Source organism: Miniopterus schreibersii, assembly GCF_964146895.1.
Source record: "Miniopterus schreibersii genome assembly, chromosome: 2".
Taxonomy (NCBI): domain Eukaryota; kingdom Metazoa; phylum Chordata; class Mammalia; order Chiroptera; family Miniopteridae; genus Miniopterus; species Miniopterus schreibersii.
Window position 1 is genome coordinate 170,555,187 of NC_138102.1, and position 22,592 is coordinate 170,577,778.

General features: G+C 43.5%; 1 protein-coding gene across 1 annotated transcript in view; it reads left to right on the top strand.

Moving 5' to 3' along the window:
- LOC308552620 (uncharacterized protein) overlaps positions 1 to 22,592 on the top strand; it is a gene marked incomplete at its 5' end in the record, with an annotated part of 223,716 nt that overhangs the window by 9,285 nt on the left and 191,839 nt on the right. The window lies entirely within an intron of this gene.

Sequence of the window (22,592 nt, forward strand, 5' to 3'; positions counted from 1 at the left end):
AACCAGCCCAGCAATAAGACCAAAATGGCCTTCCACAGATAGCTGTTGATCACTTGTTAGCCTATGTCTCTGTTGACCCGGATCCAGTCCCATTTTTGATGTTCAAGGTGCTTTTCTCCACTGTTTCCATGCAGCTTAGGGCATACTCAGCATCTCCTTAGGCAGGCGGATGTGCTACTGTGAGCTGGTAGGTGGTTTGCAAGACATTTATCATAAGCATTTGGGATTTTTGGTGCTGCCATTCTTCTGAATTAGGTAATAAATCTGAGGATAGCGTAGTGGAAAGAATTCAGATGAAGGTGAAGTTACTTCGAACATTTGAAATGGAAAGGTAGGGGGACCAAATGCTCCGGCAGAACAGAGGTGACTCAAATAAAAGTGTGCTTTCGCCAAGTGCTGCCCCGTTCATGTACCGTGAACCTCACTTACTCATCTGTGAGTGTTCACTGTCCCCTACAAGGTCCTGTTCCATTGAACTTGAGGAGCAAACACATAGGAGCCTTGAAAAGTCGCCATGTCCCGTCAGAGAATGTGCTCTAGCAGAGGCAGCAGGCCTGGGCCTGTGGGGCCCCTGACCTTGAAGGGAGGTTTTGACCTCTAAAGCCACCTGCCGGTGAAAACGCTATGTGATTCTGCGATAAGCTCACATCACACTAGTTTTATTAGCACCAAAGACAGTTTTACAAATGCTGAAGCATCAAAAGCAAACGTGAGATGTGCTAAAAGTGTGGCATCATTAGATTAAGGGCGTGTCATCTCCACGCAGGGTCTTATTTCTAGGCCTCCTAGCCGAGGGACCCGTGCTAATTGTATGAGTAGTTCAGATTTTCTGTCTGACAGTTGTGTCTAGTTTGAAATTTTACAGCTCTAATCCAATTAGAAATGCACTCAAAGAGCTAATGTTATTTGCAGGAGTTTAGAAGTAAATTAGTAAAATTAATGGACCTTTGGTAAAGTGAATCATAACCTAATTCTGAAAGTATGGATGTTCTTCTATTGCTTTTGCTTGAAGTCTGGCAGCACTTTTGAGAGAATTCTGGTATAGGAGCAGGACTCATCTGTGTTCACTCTGTATGACTTAGTTGAGGATCTAAGATTAAACTTTTCCTTCAGCTACCACCACAGTCTCCAGAGATAAGTCATTTATTTATTTATTCATTTATTTATTTTTAAAAAGGACAGTAATTGAAACAGTTCCTTCTCATTGTCAAAGCATCCCCTGGTTACCTGTACATCCATGTCGAGGAGTAAATTCCTAGCCAGGGTCAGTGTCGCAGGTGGATTGATGCTCAGTAAACGTTTAAACAGTTGTACCATTACCTTCGGTTGTGTGCAAGTCATTTATAGTCCACTGTAGTCAGGGGCTGATTTCATGCAATCAGAGGCTAAAAGCCAGGGCAGGACTGTGGTGTTTAATGTAAGTGGCCTCCTGGTGGCACTAGAAGGACACTTGCTCTGTGCAGAAAGGCCACACGTTTGGCAGGCAGAAAAGAGAAAGGGTACTCTCTCTGCAAGGCTCATTGTGCCTTTTCAAAGCCTGTTTGATTGCGTTTGCTGTGATGTGGATGGGTTCCTACAATTTAACTTCAGTCTCAGAAAGTGGTTGGAGGCTGGACACGCATTCTGGAGTTTGTGAATTCCTGAGGTGACACTTTTAAGTCCCGAGGTTTGATGTTCCACACAGTCCCAGAAAGAATGATTTCTGACTCTGATCCCATAAGAGAAGGCCAATTGTCTCCTATCTGGCAGTTCGTGCCAATGGCTTTTGTTCCTTCATGGTTTTAGCAGATGTTTTCTTTTTCAAGCCAGAGTCATGGTGGGTGGAGGGAGGGCCGCCAGGAGACGCAATCATACAAATAACAAGTGGGCGGGATTCCCCGCGGAGCGGAGTGATAGTCCCCAGGGGTGAGAGCAAAGATGGGTGATGGTTCTCAAGCTGGAGGACAGTTTGGCATGGGCCAGAGCTTTTTAAAAATGTCACATCTGTAGCATTTCTTCCTTTTGAAAGTATCCTCTGTTCTCTAAGAGAAAACACAAGCTAAGGGAAAAAGCGCTCTGGACAGGTTTTCATTTGGTTGGGCCCCCTCCCCACCCTTGGTCCTCTTGGTGGTTTCGACCTCTTCAGTTCTCTAATAATGTTACTTGGAGAATTAAAGACATCCTGTAAAAGCAAAACAATAGCAAGGAAGATGGGCAGCAACAGTAACAATGGGCTGAATGCTCCAGATTGTTCGCAGAAAGGCAGCAAAGACAAAGAACTTTGTTTCTTCTTTAGAAAAGCTGCCATTACCTTTTCTTCCCTTTCAGACCCTTTTCTTCCTGTTCTTGGCTTCTTTGCAGGTTTCAGCATCTGATCATGAATGGCTATTTTAACTTCTCCTTATTAATAAATAGATGATATAACTGTTACTAATTTACTCTTTGGAAAGTGGAGGCTTTAGAATGGCCCTTTTGAAGGTTTTAGAATAATTGCAATATTAGTCTTTCCTTTTTTTTTTTTTTACCCATTGAATCTGATTTTTCTCTTAGCCAAAGTATTTTGCCTATTCTTTTATTGCGGGTTTTTTTTTTAAGGTACTTGAATGTTGTTCTACAAATATAGCTAAAAAAATCATGTTTCTCAGTGAAAAACAACAACCCTGAAATGAAAGCCAGCTTAAATCCTAACAGAACAGACTCGCAAAGTGAAGCTGACGTGCTGGAAGGAGAAGGGAGGAATGCTTCTGCTCCCGAGTGATCAGTTTGGGCCATTTCAGTGCTAAATGACAGGATCAAGAAGAAAAATTTTGAAATTGATTTTTAAGACTGTCTGAAAAAGGAGACTGAAATGAATATTAAGTGATTTCTTTGGGGCTGTCAGAAATAATAACGGGAGAAGAGACAAGCCCAGTCTTGCTGCTGATGGTGGGATCAGGGAATTTAGAGTCAGTGTGGATTGGAGATGAAGCTCTGAACCAGTTTTTAAGAAATGTTAATGAACAGAAGGGAAAGGGAGCAGCAAGGGAAGCTCTTATGAGTAGGTAGGAGCTGGAAAGGGGAGAGGAAAAGATGTGGCATCCCACGTTGGGGTGTTGGGAAAGAGGTACCGGGATTGGTGTGTGCTGTGCTCTGTATCCTGTGAGGATGACAGAACCCTGTTCCTGGGGGCATGTGCCATACAGCGTGTTCTTGCCGTGGGCATGGGGTTGTCTGGACACACCCACCCTTCCTCCTCCCCACCTCCCCACCAGTAACCACATTCATCTATCTGTCAGTTGGCTGGTTGGAATGGGGCTCCAAGCTGGCTGTTGAACAAGCCCAGATGGCATGAGGATTGGATTCAGGTCTTTGGTCTCATTAGCACCATGTTGGAACCAACAGAGTTAACCAACTAATTAATACAGAGATGCATTGGGTGTTCTCTGGGATTTGGAATCAGTTTTCTTTAAATTGGCCACGTCAATTACCGCAAGTCCGCAGGTACCAAGAGTTGGAGAAGAGCTGGCAGGATTTAGAAACAGACAGGGAGACATGAGGAGTTCGAATAAAAATGGAAAGGGCCACCGACCTCACTAGGACATGAATGCTAACTCATGGCATTGGGAAGGCCTGAGACAGCGTTCTGATGACTTTCTCTGCAACCTGTTTCCAGAAATTTCTTAATTACCACTTCTTCTTTCCTGTTCTCTGAATCCATGGGCTGGGACACTTAACCTTCTTCAACTTTCTGCTCATGTGTGTTATATGCCATTGAGTTGGCCGGTGACTCCATGGATGAGTGGCGTCCACACTGCTCCTGTCCTCAACGGCCTGCTCAGGTCCCATAGACTCATGCCTGTGGCTTCTTTTATGGAGTTAATCCATCTCACATTTGGTTTTTCTCTTTTCCTGCCACCTTCTATTTTCCCCACATCGCTGTCTTTTCCAACGATCCCTACCTTCTTGCGATGTGCCCGAAGTAGGATAGCTTCGGTTTTGTCATTTTTGTCTCTAGCAGAGTTTCAAGCTTAATTTGCTCCTAGGATTTTCTCCTTCCCAATGTGGACATGGACAGCAAGCATTAATCCCCCTGTCTTTTGGGAGCAGTATCCTGACTTCCTTTTTGGAGACTTTCCACCTTCCCTTTGCCTTCTGGTGTACCTCATACACCAAGGTAGTCGGGCAGTTTTGTGATTCTATCTAAGCCAGTGGTTTTTATCTGGGGATGATTTTGCCTCTTGGGGGACACTTGGCAATGTCTAGAGACATTTCTGGTTGTCTCTACTAGAGAGAATGCTACTGGCATCAAGTGTGTAGAGGCCAGCAATGCTACCAAATATCCTACAATGCATAGAGACAGCTCCCTACCGCAAAGAATGATCTGGTCCAAACTGTCAGTAGACCAGAGGTTGAGAAACCCTGATCTAAGTCAACTTAGACTTTCCCTGCTGGTATGCTAAAGCACTGATGATGTGGTATAAGCAACAGACCCCACAATGACTCGGACTCACTCATTCCAGTAACAACGCCTCATTAAGACTGTCAAGTTTCTCCTTTGGCTAGATCTCCTCAAACCTTTCTGGGCTCCTACTTTTTTTCTGAGCTGGATCTCTAGCCTTTCTATCTATTCTGTGAGCTCCATTATACCCTTTGATACAGTCTTTTCCAATGGAATTAGCCAGAGTCACTTTCTGTTGCTTGCAGCCCAAGAACTCTGAGCTGGTGTGGGATAGCTGATAGTTTGTTCACATTTGTGTGTCACACGACACCTCATAAACAGATGGTGCCTTATAAAGCCTATCTATGGTTACTAAGTAGTTACCTGGCTGTTGAGGGTCAAGTCAAAGTAAGTACAAGCAGTGGAGCAGAGAACCCCGTGCATTGGAGGTTTTTATCACTGCAATGGTAAGGAGAGTCAACAGACCAACAGATAAACTTGAGAACTCTCTTCTAAGCAGGAAAATAAAGTTTTCCAGGATAGTTGGTCATCAAGGGCAGCAGACCAAGTGCAGATGTCAAACTGTAGGATTTTTAAAACAGAAAGTGCCCTGCTATCTTTGAAACTGTGCCTGCTTTTGACCTCCTTGGGTTGCTGTGCACAACACAGGAACCAGGGGCCACCAATCTATAATTTCTTTTCTTTTCAAAAAACTATTTTCATTTCAAGCTTCATTTCAAAATAATGAAAGCATAGATGGCAGAGAAGTTTATTCACAGGCATAGAAGTTTAAAGATTTTAAAGCTCAGGGCTGACACTAGCGTGATGCACTGACTTTTTTCAAATTAAGATGAGCCAGGGAATAGTCTTGATTACCGAGGCCGGGCTAGGCGAGTGTGGGTGTTGCCTGAGCCTCTTTAGCTGTTGGAGACCTTGGGGGCTGCCTCATAAAAAGACCTGGTTTGTTGGAAGCTTCTCTTTCACTAAGTGCATGGGTTGGAATATGTTAAGCTGTTTTTCACTGAACAAAATCATAAAAATATGTGAGCATACAAATAGAGGATCATGTTGGAGATCTCATGAGGTTCATTGTGCTTCTCAGAGAGGGGTTCTTTTTTTAAGATGCCAGCAAAATGCCACGGTATTTTATTTTTGTCTCCAGTAAATTGCTTTGGAAATTTAAACAAATTAAACATCCTGTTTTGTGTTTTTGAGATTCACTGGGGAGACTCAGCCTCTCTCGTCTGATGTTTCAGGTGGGAAGTAAGATATGTGTGTAATCACCTTTTTGAAATAGTTTATGTATGTGCTGGGGTTAGGGGAGGGTGCACGGGCCATTCAGTATCACCTGGAGTTGCAAGCGGTTGTGTTTACTATCTAAAGGCGGGGGAAACAGAAGTGAAGTTGTGGGAGTGTGTGTGTGTGTGTGTGTGTGCGTGTGTGCATGTTATGCTATAAGATGAGAAATCTCTTCTGTTGCTTTTTATAGTTTAGGAATTGCTTTCTAATAGAGCATATTAGTGATAATTAAAATCCATTGTCGAAGACATTTTGAAACAATTTAAAAATAAATATTAATAAAAATAACGATCATCATTCAAACAGAAGGCAACAAGAGAGAAAATAGCAAAGAAAACTTAGAGCCTGCCTTTGGAATTGAACGGGGCTCTGTTTTTCTTGGGTTCCCCGCCGCCCTAAAGCATTTTCCCTTTATTCCCACGTTGGTAAATGGAAACAGCTGTGAGACACACGCCCCCTCCTCACACACTGTGTTTCTCTGGCCGGCCAGGACTGCTTGCCTTCAGCACCTTCCTGCTCGGAGGGATGGAAGCGTCTGGAAGGCTCGTGTCCCCGGGCCTGGTGATGAAATTACGCCGAGGGGCTAATTTTAGGGCTGCTCCTCTCAGCAGGGTCTCCTTGACAATATGAACCGTCTGGCCTGGTTACATTTCATGAAAACATCCCCCCCCCCCCCACCAGCATGAACTCTCGGTCGGAATATTACATTTAAAGGCCAAACAGAACCCAAATGAACGGGTGATCGCAGCACCTTTCAAATGTCACCTTAAAAAAATCTGTGAAGCGAAGGCTGAAGTCCTTTGGGAAGGAGAAATGAACTGTCACGGCGCCCTCTGTTCACTAGATATTGGTGCCCTCTTTCGACCTCCTGCCGGCTTCCTCTGCTCTCCCCATCTCTCCCCCCCCCCCCGCGCCCCCAGCCCTCCCCAGCCCCCCAGCCCCCCCCCCCACCTGAGCTATATGAAACTCTGGTTCGGGTGTATGCCCTGGAGGCTGAACTGTGCAAGAAGTGTCATCCTCGGAGGTGGGGTTTTTTTGGTTTTTTTTGGAATGTCATTGTTTAACTTCAGGGTCTTGTTTTTCTTGTGTGAATGAAATGTCAGGAATGCATTTCACCGTGTAATTTCCCAGGCATTGACAGGCCTTTGCCACCTGTCACTGGATCGTGGTTTTACCTTTGGTCCTGCCATGTTTAGACCTATCCCTGTGAGCCCCCGTATTTTTACCTCTCAGTGTACCTCCGATGGAGGTCTCTGCCACCAGGTGTGGCTTCTGTAACGTGAAGGCATGGAGGGATTTCTTCCACAGGCTTTGCTTTTGATGATTTTTTAAATCCCATGTGTTTTGAATCCTGCCACTTGAGCAGCGCCGACTTGCCATCGGCCCCGCGCGCATTATCTGTGTGTCCCCGGTCCTCGCTGACAAGGACAGCCCGGCCGTGCTCCCCGAAACGGACGACTGAGCTCTCTTTGTTGAAAGGGACCGTTTCTGGGGGGCAGAATTGGAGTGGGGGGAGAGAAAGAATGTCACGGTTTTCGTAAAGATCCCACACTTAATCGGGAAGATGGAAAACTGCATTTTTTCCTGCCCTCCATAGTGAAGATTTGGGAAAATCCCACTGCTCTTGAAGTCAGGAGATGGATTTTATAAAGTACAAGCCGATTGTTTTTGAACTGAGTGTTAAAAGCTCTGCTGTCAGAGTTGACAAGTTCCCGAATTCAATTTTCAAGCTAAAACTCAGAAAACTGAGGAGACGCTGTGTCTCCTCAGTAGCTTATCAAAAGAAATGCCGTGGCAGTTCCCCTGCTGTCCCCAGCCCGCCGGGCGGAGGCAGGCGGTGCCCCCGTCAGCCGAGCTCCGCTCCCTCCTGTAGACGATGCACTTTTGAGATGCACTTTTGAGACGGCTGCCTCAGGAGGGGCTCCAGCAGCTCAGGCCTGCTCGGGTTGGCCCTCCAGGGGCGGGGAGAGTTTTATACCATTTTTAGAGAAGCTTCAAGCACCAGCGATCTTTGCCCAGGACTTACTGGTCTTCATGGTTGGCAGAAAGCGGATGGAGAGGCGTAGATATTAGGCACTCTGGGTGTTGCCTTACAGGAACGGCACATACGTACATAGAACTCCAGGCACAGCTACCACCAGCCCTCTCCTCTTTCTTTCTTTTGGGTCAAAAATTAGCTAGTTATGGCTCTTGAGTTCTCAAGAATTTCCTTAGGCATGCGGACAATAACTGGTTGTCCTAAACCAAGGAGGTAGTTACAACTGCTAGGTTAATACCTGCTGGTATTAAGTATTTACAATGTGCCATATCCTGCCTTCGAGGCCATTTGGACTTCATAACAAACCATGAAGTAGATAATGTCATCACCATTGTGCCGGTGGGGACAGTGAGGCTTAGAGAGTTTCCTCAGGATTTCCCAAGTCCTGAGAGCTGGGATTTAGACCCTGCTCTGTCGAACTCCCTAATCTGCCCTCTTAAACATTACGCCGTAAAACTACCTCCAAAGTGATGACAGTGATGAGCTCAGTGGTAGAATTTCTTCCTACAGATTTTTTCAAAAGTGAGTAAATATCATGACCTTTTAAATACTCTTCAAGTTGTGTGATTCTATTAAATCTTTAAAATTTCACAGGCTTTCATTTTGTATCCATTTGGTCTCTGACAATTCAGATTTATCAGTTGCTATATCTTGTTTATATTCCTGTAACTGTTATAAAACCCTATTAAATTGAAATCTTATTACCTGGAACTCTCAATTAGCCAGATGTCTGCTTGTTTTTATTTCCCCACCTGTATTCCAACGCTTAGAAAGAAGAAGAAAACCACACACACAAAAAGTTCCTATCAGATTTTCTTTTAAAGCTTAAATATGTCCTATGGTCCTGTGCGTTTTAGATGTTATGTGTTAACATCTAACTATAAATTAGTTAGGTTTAAATATGAGTATATCTCCTTCTGACTTCGAAATTCTTAATCAACAGCAAAGTCTGCTTAAAATGTTAAGGTGATTGTATTAGTAAGGGCAAGCTAATGTCTGTGACAAAGAGTCCCTGCATCTTTAGAGCTCATTGTACTAAAAGTTGATGTCCTGTCCATCTCACAGTGCCCCGGGAGTCAATGGTGGTGATGGGGAGGGGTGGTTGCTCTGATCCATACACTCATTCTTGCCTGTCATACCTGAGAACGTGGCATTGGCCAAAGTAGGGGTGTGGGCATGGCCACTGCAAGTGTGAGAAGATTTGGTACATAAGCTCCTGAACAAAGGGAGTTCACTCTCTTGGCTCTCTTGGCCCTCTTGTGCTCTTGGCTCTCCTGTTGCAGGAGGCGTGCTCCCCTGCATTCGCCCATGTGGCTCACAGCCATGTGGGACCCACACAATGGATTAATGGACTACAACTAGATTCATGCTCTGCCACCACAAAATTCCACCTTGGAATGGAAACTCTGGACACTGGCTTAGCTTCTAGCTCTGCTGAAGCCCCAGCTGCATATTTTCCAGGTTTAAGGAAAATGAGACTTTGGAAACAGAGGGATATAATTTCACGCAAATAAACCTTTCTACCACATCTCATTCTCCCATTCTTGTCTTAGAAAATTATTTTTCTCAAGATATTGTAAGAACCCCACTCCCACTAGCAACAGAGAAATTCCACCCACGCAGTCCTCTGATAACATCAAGGGGTTGTATTAGTAACGGTGACAAAGAGACCCTGCATCTTTACCGCTCATCAGAATAAAGGTTGATTTGTCCATCTCACAGTGCCCTGAGAGTCAGTGGTGGTGGTAGGGAGGAGTGGTTGCTCTGACCCATATACTTACTCAGATACCTGGACTCTATCTTGTGGCTCTGATGTTCCTCTAGAATCCCAGTTTTCTACTGAATCTAAGGAGCCTGACTGGAAAACAAAGGAAGGCAGCCACACTGGAAGATTCTCTGGGAAGTTTTTAGGGGCCAGGATTAAAAATGGTACACAGGTCTTCAGAACGTCCACATTCCAGCAGCAGACACTCAGTCACAGGACCCCACCTAACTGCCAGGGAGTCTGGGAAATGCAGTCCAGCACTGCACCCAAGAGAAAAAGGAAACAGGGTTTGGTGTCCACCTAGAAGGTCTCTGTCTCAGCAGCGACTTAAAATCCTGAGGTTTTTACGGCCCTTCTGATATTGTAAAACATGTAAGAGACCTCTAACTATCATTGAGATTAGTGGTTTCCAAAACCTGGGTCTTTAAAAATTATCTCTGGAACTTCCCTTAGACCCACTCAAAATCAGAATGGGGGTGGGTGGGTGGTGGGGGTAGAAGCAGGCCAGGATCTACTTTTTTCAGAACCTCTCCAGTTGATGTGGGTGTAGCCAGCCCAGTGCCAGACTGGTGTTTGGAAATCACTGATCTAGATAATGCACCTAATAAGGCAAGATTATGGATGTATTCATTTCAGGATGATTTTTAGCGAAAAGGTCTAGGAGGAAAAAGAGTGGTCTTCAGTTACTTAGTAAAGTAAATGATCCCAAGTCTTGGTTTCTCCCCACCATTCTAATTAGTCTAGATTTCAAACTGTGGTCAGTTGTTTTGAAAGCGCATAGAGTGCTTCACCGATAAAACGGTTTCATTTCCCAGTGAAATGCCCCATACAGGAGAAGAGCAATCCTGGAAATTGTGGACAATGACTACCTTTATTTTTATTATAATATAAAAAAAAATTCTCCATGTCTCATTTCAACCTTTTTTGTTCTCCGAGCAAGCACAATTATAGATTCCTAGTTACATAAACTACCCCAGTAGACAGGAAGGCAATTGCAGTAGCAAAACTATTTCCTAAAGCAAACAGTCATTGGGTTTTAAATATCAAATTGTGTGTTTCCTGTTTTGGTCTTTAAGTTTATGAAGTTGCCAGTTTGCTTGCTTGTTTCTTTGTTTTGAACCCACATGTTTCTCACATGAAATTCTTCTGCCCCATGGGAATTTCTAATAGTGTGTGGCTTTTGAGGGATAAAGGTAACCTCTTGTTACCAATAAAAGTTGCCGCGGTGAAATTGGTCTGATCAGTTTGCAGGGCTGTTCCGTGGTTACTACCCCAGGTGAGATTGGGAGTCACAGGGTGATATTTCAGGTTTCCTCGTTTGTGTTGCTATCAGGTTGGATTTATGACAGATAGCAGAAATTTATCACCTCTCTCTGTTATTCCAAAACCATAATTTTCTAGTGTCTTGGCTGCTTGTGAACATTTCTGATAAAATGGATAGCTCTCTGAACCTTCCTGACAAGGATTTGAGACCTTAAATTCTGCACGGCTGTGATCCAAGCAGACGAGAAGCCTCAGGAGGCTGCTGCACTTGCTTATTGAGGGCAGCGTTGCAAACGGTTCTGCTCGGAGCTTTAATCCTGGTCCTGTCACAGTTACTCTGCATCGCCTACTAATAACCCCACCTTCCCTCGCCTTGCATTCAGGCCCCCGCATCATCTGACTTGTGCTTAAAACTGCTGGGGAGCTTTCCAGACACTTAGCCTGTACGGTCTCACTTGAAATCTCTACTCTAGACAATTAATTCGTCATCATCTTCCAGAACATCTTGAGTTTCCTGCCCCTTTATCTTTGTACCTCACAGTTCCAAACCCCATCTCTTCCCAAGTGAAATGCAATCCACTCATTAAGATTTAGTTTGAAATGTCCCAGACTCCGGAACCTTTCCTGTTTAACTTAACTGTGGCAGTCGCTGCCTCTTATCCCATTTACCATGATACATTTAGGATGGGATATGCATGGTAGATTTTCCGCTGGAGTATAAGCTCCTGGAGATCTCGTATTCATTTCTTGTTCTTTATAGGGCTTTAATCATAGTATTGGGTAAATAACCACAATAAATAGTGTTCAGTTGAGGATTATAATGTACAGTGAATACCCGACCTTGGATTATTAATTTAGAGCCTGGTTTCCCAAAGTGGAATATGTTTATAGGATGTAATATGCTAAGAGGGAATGTTGTGGGCCTCATAGTTCATATTCTTTTGACCACAGAGATCTTTTTTGTGAAGCATATTGATGAACCCTTGCTTTCTTTAACTCTCATTGTTCATAAGAAAACAAAAAATAGTGTTTTCTAGTTTGCACTCCCAGACATAATTATTTTGGGTATTGTGTGTGTATGTGTGTTTGTAAACTGCCAAATTCATCAAATATGCTGTTTGCTTTAGCTAAGAATTACATATAGTTAGGGAAAATCCTGATGATCTAAATGAAACTGGTAATAATGAAGACATGCCGCTGAGAGTTATGCCCCTGTCAGACATCTCTGAGACACATGCAGAGACCTTTGTCTTCATAGTAATTTTCCTGAAGGTCACTCACCATTCAGACTGTTTATGTAAATTTCCACTAATGCAAGCTTTATTTAATGATTTGCTGAATAAAGTCAACAATTATAGTATGTTTGTGGGCTTTTTTGGTCATTATTGATTTATCTGTTCCACACCTTCCTTCCGTGGGTACAGATCAAAAAAAAAAAATCAGGTCATTGCGTGTTTAGATTTCTCTCCTTTAAATGAGGTCTATTAGCGTCAGCAATCATTTGTCAAGGCTGTAATTGCATGTACTGTACAGTGGGTGAGATCGAATTTCAGAGCAAGAGGAGTTAAAGGATCTTATAAGTTGAAGTTAAACCTATGATTTTTTATGAACTTTGGGCACCTAATTAAGCGATTAGTAACAAGCAGGAGTTTCCAAATGTCAAGTGTATAATTATGAAATAAACAAGAGCTGGCTTTTCCAATAAACGCCTGTGCTATGCCCTATTATCTCTCAGTGGTCCCCAAACAACGTCTTTTGGTGAAGGCTACAAAGTTAGGATGGCCTTCTACTGTGGAGGGCAAGGACGCTTGTCTTCTGGAATGGAACCACTAAATGTGTCGGGTAAGAGTAACTTGCAACCTGGTAAATCTACGGATGAATGTTGATTTCATCTCTTGAACCGCATATTATATAGAAATTCAATTTTTTCCCTTTTCATATTTTTATTTTGCTCCATTCCACTTCTCTCACTGTTGAGCTTCACCACCACCATTTCCCTCTCATTTTAGAATTCAAAATAGTTACTTTTTAAACTGAAAATTCAATTAAGTTTGGTGGGGGTGAGGAGTAGGGGATTGTAAGACAAGTCAAATATATTAATATGTAATTGAGTATAAAGTCTCCTGTGTTAGGGCTGATAATAGAAAGTTAACATTTCAGACTATAAAATATTGTAAAGTTATCCTGGGCGAGGGATTTAATTTTTTGGCCCCCAGCCACACCACCATTTACCTTTGGTGTCTGTCCAGATAGTCAGTGTTTGACAAATTCCCACAGGTTTTAGCCAATCAAATATTATGGCCTATTATATGCTAGGGAGGGTGGCAGACACAAAGAAAATAATCTTATCTCTGCCTCTGGGAAGTTTAAAAAATTACTGAGGGGGCAAAGTATACACAGAGTAGAGATATTTTGCACTCCTTATGATTAAATTTTTTTTGTCATTTGATATACAAGTAATACATAAATCTGTTTTTTTACTTTAAAATATTAAAATGCACGTATGGCTTATTTTTAGCTCAGATAAATAGAGGGGTAGGGAGGCAGGTAGATAGGTCGACTGATCAATTGATCTAGTTGTTTTCTTTCAACTACCTTCATATCAACCTCCTTTTATTGGTTCATTTCTCTAATGATTGGCATTTGCAGTATGTTCCAGCTTGGCTGCATTAAATAGAGGAACCTAAGTAACAATGGTTTGAACAAGATGAAAGAGAAGGCCAGTGGCAGACAGTATAGGGATGATGCTGGTAGTTAGCCGGGCTCTTGCCAGCTTGCTGCCCTGCAAGTCCTTGCCCTCATGGCCCAAATGGCTGCTAGAGTTCCAGAATCACGTCTGAATTCCAGGCAGTGGGATTGAGAATATGGAGGAGAAAGGTGTGTTTCTTCCTCATTGACCAAAATTTAGTCCTGTGGCCATAATTAGTTATAAGGGGGGACTGATAATGTTTTTGTTGTTATTGTTTTTTTGTTTTTCAAGCTGGGTGGCAATAGGTCCAGCTAAAGGTCAGAGTTTTTATAATAAAGACAAAGGAGAGATTTGGGGAGGCAGTTGGCAGTCTCTGCCACAGATGATTACCGATGTTTTGTTATCCAAACAATGCAAAGATGACCATTCTTGAACATGGATAATTGTGTTGGTTCCTTCTGGTAAGTCACATGCATCCAGTGAGTTTTAGGGACAGAAAATTCTTGAGTAGGGGCGTGGGGAAGGGTGAGATCACAGTGGGCTGGGGTGGCTGGAGAGGCCATTGTCGTTTAGGTGGATCTGTGCTTGGTCCTCATGGCTGGGTAAACTGCAGATGGGAGGACTTGGGAGTGCGTCTGGGTCACACGAATAGCAGGCACCGATTCATTCATTCATTCATTCATTTGACAACTGTTTATTGAGCACTTATTCTGTGCTAGGCACTGTTCACACAGAGATGGGGCTAAGCCCCTGCCCTCATTGGAACTCACAAGTAATATATGCCGCTGTACACAGAACACATGCCTTTGGGACAGGCAGCAAGGGGACCTAGGGCTGGATAAGGCTTGGAGACAACTTGGAGGTCTAGTTAAAGAGACTAAACCAGCTTTTGTAGCCAGTGGGGAGCCACCGAAAGTTTTTTATCAGAGGAATGATCTGATCCAAGTGGTGTTTGAGGAAAATGAACCTGACGTGCCCAGGTCAAGTGGAGGAGGACACGGAAAATGTGAAGCAAGGTGCTGAGCTTTTCCTGAGTGGTGATGAGGGCCTGAGCTAGGGAGCTGGCCCCGGGGGACTGTACAGCGTGGTGGCTCAGGGCATGCTTTCTAGAGAGGGGTGGTCCTAGCTTTGGATCCTACCTCTGTCCCCTAATATTGGGCTGGCCATGGTCTTTGTCTTAGCTTGGCCTGCCATGACAAAATACCATAGACTGGAAACAAGGGAAATCTATTTCCTCACAGTTTTGGAGGTTGGGAAGTACAAGATTAAGGTGCTGGCCAATTCAGTTCTTGGTAAGAGCTGTCCTCTTGGCTTGTGGATGGATGCCTTCTTGATGTGTTCTTATCTGGGGGGGTGGGGAGAGAACACACTCTGGGGTTTCAATTCCTCTTCTTGCCAGGGCACGAGCCTTATCAGATCAAGACCCTGTCCTCATGACCACGTTCAGCCTTTATCACCTCCTCACAAGGCCCTATTTCCCAATGTTGGCGGTCAGGGCTTCAACATCTGAATTTTAGAGGGGACACAACCATTCAGTCTGTAATAGCCCCAGAGCCATCTGCACCGCAGTTTTCTCATCTGCACAATGGGGGAAACTCCATCAACCTGCTCATAGGGTTGCCATGAGGATTAAGCGTGGTAAGGCCTGTAAAGTACTCAGCACAGTGTCTGGCACATGCGACATATGCAGCACTGCAAACTAGAAGGCATAGGTGGGCCGAGCGTTGCAATGGAAAATTTTAAGACTTGGGGGATAGATGCAGATGACAAAGGGGGAGTGAGGGCACAGACAGGACACTGAGGATCTATGCCAGGGCGACGGGGAGACTGATACCAATTGACAGAAATAGGAGAGTCTGGGAAGGAGCCAGTTTTGGGGGAAAGATTGATGAATCTGATTTTAGGCGTGTTGCATTCGGTGAGATGGCTGGATATGCAAGCGGAAATTTCCAGCAGACAGTTGGGGTTTATTTACAAGGGAAGATATACGGCTGCTAACGACAGCTCCTGGGGGACACAAAATTGATAGAGGCTGAAATTCAAGAGGAGAGAAACAGAGAATTCAAATGAACCCGCACGGCCCCAATAAAACTGGAGGACATAGCCTTTGCAGCAGGAATGTAGTTTTAGAAAGTTTTCTGGTCGAACAAATGAATGGTCCGAGGCGAACTTTGAACTGGGAGTTGAATTCTCTGGCTGGTTTCCTCAGTTCTCCATTTTACTTTGCAGATTGTAGAGACAGGGAGAGAGTTCGGGATCCAAAGCCAAACAAATGTGCAGGAAGAAATTTCCATCTTGAGCGTTTGGACTGTGGGTTTTCCGTGAAAGAGAGAGGTGGCTTTCTGGGTCGTAGGGCTCAGTAGCTGTGGAATTTCTGAGCTAGGACATTGTCTCTAAACACTGTGGAGTCTCAGGGCAGTCTGAACAGCCCTTAGCACTTCAGGATCCAATTAAAAGGGAATTAGTTTTCCGTTCCACAGCTAAGGAAATGGATCAACAAAGAAGCTGAATGGCTGTTTTAAGACCTGACAGATGTAACACGACAGACAAGGGAATGGGGTTCAGAAGGTTCCCTCTTTCTGTGTTGCTAAGTTATTTTCTCCTTAGGGTCATCTGTCAGTTCTCCCAGCCATGAGTCCCTTGAAGTCAACTCTGGATAGACTCACGCCAGTAAATAAAAATAGCCCACCTTTATCCAGGCGAGCAATGGAAAAGAGCAAGTATTTAGAATTTATTGCACTCTGCTATTAGCTTTTCATTTTCCATCTTGTGTGCTTGACCCACACAATCCTTCATATTCCTCCAAATAAGACTAAAATACTGTTTTCCTCACTTCAAATGGTATCCACTTACTCTAGTCTGTGGAATTAGTGCTTGCTAACAGCCCCTAATGCCTTTTAATGACCAGATCATTTGGACTTCTTTTTTTTTAAGTCCCCCTTTTTTCCCCCCCAAATGAGCATTTTAAGTAATTTCAGAAAGAGACGTCAGAATTTGGATTAGAAAACGTGACAATAGGAGGCTTGTTTTTCTGGAATTGCAAGGAAAAGAAATAACCTGTAACAAGTTCAACAATTCTGTTCATTGGTTGGAGCCCAGGGTCTCCAGCTCCCACATGGTGGAGGATTCGCTTGTCCTGGCTAGAGGGAGGTAGAGAGGGTGAATTGGCTCTTGGAGTATGTGCTTGGGGGAGAAGATATATAGTTTCTGATGCAGGAGAAAGATCCAGAAAATTAAGTCCCTTTCTTGACTTTTCTGCTGTTTGACACTATTTCATCAGAATCTCTGTTGTGTTGGCTTCTGTGAAACCTCCCTCTCCTGGTTGTCAGGACACCCCACAGACTATCCCTTCTTCCTTTTCTTTAGGCATCTCTTACTGTTTATCAGTTAAATTCTGGCTTTTTTATTTTATTTTGTTATTTTTTTCTTCTCTCCTAAACAAACTATTTTCCTCATTCTGCGAACCCTCCTGCCTGGCTGACCTAACCCATCCTCATTACTGTATCAGCTGTCATCAGTGCACCAATGACTCCTGGATTTTATCTCTGGCCTGGGTTCTTCTCCCAAGCTTTATTTTATTTTTATTTTTTAAAAATATATCTTTATTGATTTCAGAGAGAGGAAGGGAGAGGGAGAGACAGAGATAGAAACATCAATGACAAGAGAGTCATTGATTGAGCCTGCAGGCCGGGCATGTGCCCTGACCGGGAATTGAACCCCGATCCCCTGGATCCTAGGTCGACGCTCAACCGCTGAGCCACGCCCGGCTGGGAGCAAGCTTTAGACTTACATATCCAACTGGACAGCTTTATTCAGGTATCTCCTAAGCACCTCAAGACCAAAATATCTGAAACCAAGAGAGTCTTTTCTCCTCAAATTCTTTTTCCTCTCTGCCACCCTCCCATCTAGAAATTTGAAATCTGGGAACTAATGATGCTCTCTTTCTCCACCAGCAGCCTCAGCACCTACATGGTAGTTAATCATTCAGTAGGAGCACCAGCATGGCTTATATTTCTCAAGGCTGGCATGTGGGGAAAGTAAATATAGCATGATTTATAAGGAGAATAATAAAGACCAAAATTTAGATTTAAGAACGTCCAATATATAGGTGGCGTGGTCAGACTATGTATGATCACTTCCACTTTCATCTTCTATGTAGATTTGTTTCCCTAAAATGATCTATACATCTTGATGCGATTCAAGTTTTTTTTGTGGGGGGGGGGGATAGTAAATATGGGCAATTAAAGTAAACCAACATGGAATTTTGTATCAGAAAGTGCATGCCATTTGCCCATTTTCAGATGAACATATGGAAATCCAAGGGGGTAAAATGTCTTGTCTGAGATTTTAGAGCTAGTATATAGATGACTTGCAGGCCTTTTGATTTTCTCTCCTGTACCTTCTCCTTCACTATAAGACTTCCCTTTGCAATATATGGTGCCCTGCACCTAGTAATGACCCAGACAGATTGGATTCTCTGGCATTTTCTAGAAGCTTTGCAGCTGAATTTCACTCAATCCTTTAGACTATTCACTCTGATTATTAAGGTGGGATTTGGACAGACCTGACCCAACAGCATACACATCATCACCTCTCCCTTCCCTATGCCAAATATCACCATCAGTTCATCACTGTCCTCCCAAGGAGCCTTGGAACAGCCCCAAAGTCCTTAACACAGGGCTCTAGGCAGTTAGTGTCAATTGATTGGAGTTTGTAAGAGAATTGAAACCCATTTTTCATCCCTTCAGGGGTTGTTTTAGCCCCCATTTCTTTTGTCTTTTGGATCATTGTAGTAGGAACTGATGCTAAGGAACTTCATCAGACTTTTGACTGGCATCTTGTCCCCTCTCAGGTATCTATAGATTATACTGAGCAGGGAGTCCATTGTTAATAGCACCTGCTTTTCCTGGGCTGCATTTAGAATCACCTGGGAATGCTGGAGAGTTACTTCCTAACCTTGCGGATATTTTCCATGAACCCGGCTCTGTGCTGAGGCCTGTGCTGGGTTCTGGACTTATTCTTTGTGAGTTCATCAGAGCAGAGCATCTCCTGTTTATAGATGGAACAAACAATTCAGGCACCGAGGGAGGAAATGCAGAGGTCAGAAGGTCAATAATGGAATTTGAGCCCCTGGATTTCTGAAGCTTCACCACCAACATGGGGTACCTTCCTAACACTTACTACAGTAGCTCCTAAAATACTTCTTGGCTTTAACACACACTGCTTGCTTTCTTCATGTTAACATTTTGAAAGTATAAGAAAGATGAACTTTCTCAATTGATGGTCTCTGAAACTCAAAAACAATGCGCCAGCTGGCTGAAGTGGCTGGAGGCGTGCCCCATCGGCAGTACAAAAGGCGTCGTGAAGGAACAGAGACAAGGTGGGGGCAGCGGGCGGAGGGGGACTGTAAATGATCAGGAGGGAATGGAATGGAGAGATTAGGTTACTGCAATAATTTTAAGAGGAAATTCTTGTTTGATTTCATGACAGTTAATCATAGGTATTCATGCTATGATTTCTTTATTTTCAGTACCGTCCTAGGTACCTTGAAAGACGTGAATGATATGGCTCCTTTTTGGGGGGGGAAGCTTAAATCTTACCAGGGAGATAAATACTTATAAAGGGATTGGAGAAAAATGGGAGTTGTCCCCCTATCAATTTACACATCTGGAATTAGTATCTCACCCTTCTGATCTTAGATCAGGGAAGACACCCTTTGTAATCTAATTACCTGGACATCCCCTTGGCAGACTTCTCTCAACTTCATGTTCATCTTGGTGAATAGTCACTCAGGATTATGTTTTATTTTGTTTTTTCAGCCTCAGTCCCTGTACTATTCCAGGCACATAAAAGACACCCACTAATTGTTGAATTGTTATTTCTTTCTGCTTTGGCTCTTGTGGCACTTCCTTCTAATTCAACTATTTGGCAAACCCAACTTCACCCCCTCCTGATGGCACACCTGGATAATTCCATTCTCTTCCAATTTTTCACTTCTGCCAGATCAGTCTTTCTAAAATGCCACTTTTCTCACATTGTTTTCTTGCTCCAGGATTTATGGATGGTCCCTATTGCCCATGGTGTTAACTCTATACTTTTCTGCTTAAGCTTTTAAAGCCTCCCCATTATCTCCATCTATCTTACCTATCCACCAGTATTTATCTCATCCTCAAAACAAGTCTGGGGCTTCATTAAGGTCAGTGTTTATCTTAGTTCCTGGATATGGTTATGTTAAATGCAGCCTCTGAGCATGTGGGCCTGCTACTGTGCTTGCCATGAGTGGCCTTTACTCTTCTATACTTTAATTATCAAGCCCCATATCATTTAACAAGACTTCTCTCATTCATTTAGTCACCTAATCACCACACACGAACAAACTGTCTATATGGAAATAAAGATTGGAAAGATATGATTCCTGCCCTTAAGAATCTTACACATGATCCTGGGCAAACTACCTAATTTCTCTCTGCAGCAGGTTCCTTATCTATAAAATGGGAATAACAATAGTACCTTATATATTTATCTATATCTATATCTATGTCTGTGTCTGTGTATATCTATGTCTGTGTCTGTGTCTGTGTCTGTGTCTGTGTCTGTGTCTGTGTCTGTGTCTATGTCTATGTCTATGTCTATGTCTATGTCTATGTCTATGTCTATGTCTATGTCGTCTATGTCCATCCAGTACTTAGAACAGTGCCTGGCTCATTTCATTTCAAGCACTTATTACTTTAGCTATTATTATTTTTTAGTTGGCATCCATAACATACTACTAAAAAGACACAGTTTCACATTGTCTTATAACAATTTTATGTGTTTAGTAGTTCTCTAAATTGCACTGGAAGCTTTGGGTGGACCAAGTCCTGTTCCTGCTCTGGTGGAGCCACCACAGTGCCAAGTGCAGGCCTAGGAAGCTGTTCTTAGGAGGTTCTCATTGATGAAGTGTGAGCTCATGTGAGGCCTTCCATATCTGTTGCCTTGGCCAGCATGGAAAGAACCCAGGGAAAGAGGCTGATTGGTCTTCCCAAGAGGCAGGGCAAACAGTTCAAGGAGGAGAGTGAGTAGCTATGGAGAAGAGAAAACTATGGGCTTGTACGGGTATCCAAGTTCATATGAAAGGGTGTTAGATAAATGAATCCTGAAGTTGGGGTAAAGATGAAGATGAGCATTTGTTGGTTTCCTACTGTGTGTCAGGCTCTGGGCTCTCTGATTTCACAAGCACCAGCTCATTTATTCCTGTTGACCTTAAACATATAGGCAGCCAGATGTTTTTCCAGCAAATGGGTTTATTCGGGAACAACAGAGAATTGTAATTCAGGACATGCGGTCTAAAGGCAAACCACACTCAAGTCCAGAGAACAAAGGAAAGGAGTTCAGAGGGGTGGTGGAGTTTGAAATGCAGTGGCTTTTCATTGGCTATGCTGTAACAATCTTTCATTGTCTGAGTGGTTGCGGGGAGAGAAGATCCTCCTGCCGCTGGAGTAGCAGAGTAGAGAAACATCTTCCTTTCAGAGATGAAAGGTAGTCTTTTCCTATTCTCTGTAATTGACAGTGCGTGGTGGGAGGCGAGAGCGCCCCCTACAGGCCCTCCCGACTCCAGCTTAAATGCGGCTTCTGTTCATTAATCATCACATTCCTCACAACAGCTCTGGGTGGGGCGGGTATTCTAATATCTAGTTTATTTACGGGAAACCTGAGGTTCAGAGTGGGTGTGTGCCTGTCAGAGGTCACACAGGGAGTAACTGGTAAGACTTCCTCCTATATTGTAGTGTGCGTGATATTTGTATGCTGTGACAGTTTCTAAGAAAGTCTGGCAAGAGTTATGCCACCTAATTGAATTTAATGGGGCACGTACAGGTAAGATAATACTTTCGCAATTCGCACTCTGTTTTGTTCATACTTCTGATTAGCTCACACCCTGCCTTCAGTTAGGTCCTTAGTCTTATAGAACCTCAACGGTGGATTTGTAAATGAGTCTGGCCTTGGTGCATATGAACACGATAGCGATGCCTCATTGCCTGGGCATCCCGAGTATAATACAAGTGTATAAGGGATGATTTGAGAGGCATCAGTAGACACATTTCTCCCTCCCCTGTCAAGTACATCATGCTGAATTATCTAGAATTTCTACATTGCTATGTCTTTGGTAAAGATATTAAAGGCCCCTTTTAAAAATAGTCATATATCTTAGGAAGGAGGACCACATGGAGCAATTATCATCCATCAGTATTATGGCTCAGTGAGTGAACCTGTCACAGAGACCCTGGATGGCATGTGAAGGAAGACAGATAATATTTTATAGCAAAGAGAAAAAAATGGGAAAACATGGGCATCAGCGTGGGGATCCTGGTTAGCCAGGGAGAGTAGGAGGCTGCCATAGACAGAGAAGTGAGGATACAACTGAGAATGGACAGGGAGCAATAATCAACTTTAAATACTTTATGTTCTTGAACTTAGCACAGACCCTGACCATGGAAGAGTTGGCAGGTATCATCACTGGGCTTCCATCCCAGTTGGCTGTGGGTTGTTGGGCATTGCCCAACTTTGTTTTGTAGGAGGAATTTTTTCCTCAGTGCTGTTTTTCATGAAAGCTGCATTGTTCTGCGTTTGTATGAGGGTAAGAACATTTTCTTTAATCTGGAAAAAGCTGCTATGTGTGTTCTCTGGAGGTGAGGCTCATTCACTCTCATAGTAAAAAGGATTCTGGATGCCTGTCTTATAGGTAAGAAGGTGAACCTAGGCTGAAGAGCTGTTTATGGAGGGGAAGAAAGGTGAGAACAGTAGGTACACAATAATATCCTCCTGGTGATTCTTTTTTGTACTGATCTCAGCCTTTCAATAACCGATGTTGTGGTTGAACTGGCCCTGTGGTTCTTATTACAAAGAATAACCATCAGAAAACTTGGAAAAGATGCAGTTTATTACTTGGAAGACCTGGAAATTAAATAGCACACCTAGGTGGGGTGGGGGGAGAGGAGAGAGTAGGGAAAAAAAAAAAGAGAGAGAGAGATGGTGGGGAGGGAGAACAGGTTTGGGCTTGGGGTTCTGCTTTTATTGGGGTTGAGGGTGGGAGCCTAGGAGCTCGGGGGCTCACTCTTTATTGGTAAATTTAAAACATAAGCAGCAATTTTAAGTGCGGTAAGAG